Genomic DNA, 2,034 nt, shown 5'->3' with positions numbered 1-2,034 from the left:
ATACACTCCCTGGCCTTTAGAATTTTAAATCACTAGGTTTAGTGAGATTCCCCAAACACTTTTAAAAACATGTGAGAAGGCAGAGGCAGGCAGGCATCTGGAATGTTTTGAATACCAAAAGCCAAAACTACGCAAGTAAATGACAAGAGTTTAAAAAGAATGCCTTAACAGCTGGCTGAATAAATCAACCGAAGCTGAAATGTTCATTTAACTTGTCTGTGGGAATTTTCTTCCACAAAGTGAGGGATTCCTGGAGGGGAAGTGGGTAACAGATAAGCACATTCACCTCTTGCCACCTCTGGAAACAGAATGTGCTGCATATTTGTTTATATGTGCTATATATAACACAAAAATACATTTTTTAATCCAAGGAGTGCCCGTGGTGTGGTCTCCAGACTGCTGTGAGCATCCCATGTCCGGGCAAGCCTAGAGTATTACTGTCAAACAAATTTCTGCAACAAAAGAATGTACTAGCCTCTGAAATTGGATTCCATTAAGATGCTTCATGATTTTGGCTTATACTTTCGTTGCTGAGAAAAGGGAATTTCCACTGCTTCCTTCTGTTTGGCATCAGCCCCTGGCCAACATCTTCCTGTGGCTAGACACGAGTTCTCCTACTCTATTTGGAAAGGAAATAGAAGCTCATTTTTCTCTACACTTCTCTCATGAATTACTGAGAGTCCTTGGAGTCATTCTTCCCAGGCATCACACCTCAAGAACTACCATCCAAACACAGGGGGGATGATACAGATTCTATTCAGATACTCTGAATCCCTCAGATCTGAGGCTACATGTCTGTGGCAGTGAGTGATACCCAGGAGTAAAGGAGAACTTGACTGTATTCAGAGCAGCGCCAAGGAGCCCTGAATTCATTCTGCCCCCCTCTGAGGGGAAATAAAACATCAACAGGTAACAGTGCTCCTTGGACTTATTTCTTCTGCTAGGGATGCCCTTTTCTGGCCACAGGAGCGTGGAGAAAATAAATAATGAAAGGATCTGGACAGAGAGACAACAGTGAAGACTGATGTGGGCTGTTCCCTGGAAAAGTTCACAGAAACAAAAGGGTATGATTTATTAAAACAATTAGAGTGAAAATGCAAGTATGTGGCACAACTTCAATTATTATTTTTATAATTAAGTTCCAATTTCAAGGATTATTTTATAATTAATATTTCTATTTATATTTATTGAATGAAACAAGGCACGAGGTTAAGTAAGTGCTAGAACTAATGCTGGATAATAAACTTAAAAAAAACCTTTCATAATGGAAAATTTCAAACATATTCAAAGAGAGAGACTAGTGTAATGAACTCCACATAGCCATCACTTTGCTCCAACAATTATATAATTATCACTTCACAGACTATTTTAATTTGACCTGTACCCACTCTTCACTCCTCTTCAAATTGTTTTGAAGCCAATCCCAGACATAATACATATCTATTAGGTTCATCTTTAATAGCGTAGATGAAAGAACACCCAGCCTAAGAAAAGAGTTTATTTAACCAATCTGGCCGCAATTGCCAGGAAGCAGTTTCAACAGATTGAGAAAATGCTCGGAAGAATGAAAGTTTTGCAGCTTATATATTAGAATCAAAAGAGAAGATGTAAGGAAGGTTGGTTACAGGACATCCATGATTGGTAGGTTTGAAAGGCTGGAGAAAGTAAAGCAAGCAAATCTCTGGGATGGGATAAAAAGCAATACAGAGAGACACATACTGCTTTTACTTTGGGGACGCAGGCTAGTTAATGATTCACATTTATAGCACACAGAGATGGTTTGTGGGCCACAGAATAACAATGGTAGGAGGGGCGGTCTGTGATCTCCTGCTCTGGTTTCTGAGGTTGTGCCTTCAGGGGTCTGGAAAAGGAGATTTCTCTGACATTTCAAAGGCATGTTATCTTAGATTCACAAAGACAATAGACGATTTTAAAGGTATGTATTGACCTTTGTCAAGGAAGCTACAAGCCTAGGACGTGATGACCCACCATGACCAGCTTTTAGTTTAAAATTTTTATGTTCAGTTCACCCTC

This window comes from Furipterus horrens, unplaced genomic scaffold (genome assembly GCF_987537825.1).
Source record: "Furipterus horrens unplaced genomic scaffold, mFurHor1.1.pri manual_scaffold_1, whole genome shotgun sequence".
In the NCBI taxonomy this organism is placed as follows: Eukaryota; Metazoa; Chordata; class Mammalia; order Chiroptera; family Furipteridae; genus Furipterus; species Furipterus horrens.
The sequence above is the reverse complement of the archived record's forward strand: the minus strand, read 5'-3'. Positions refer to the sequence as shown.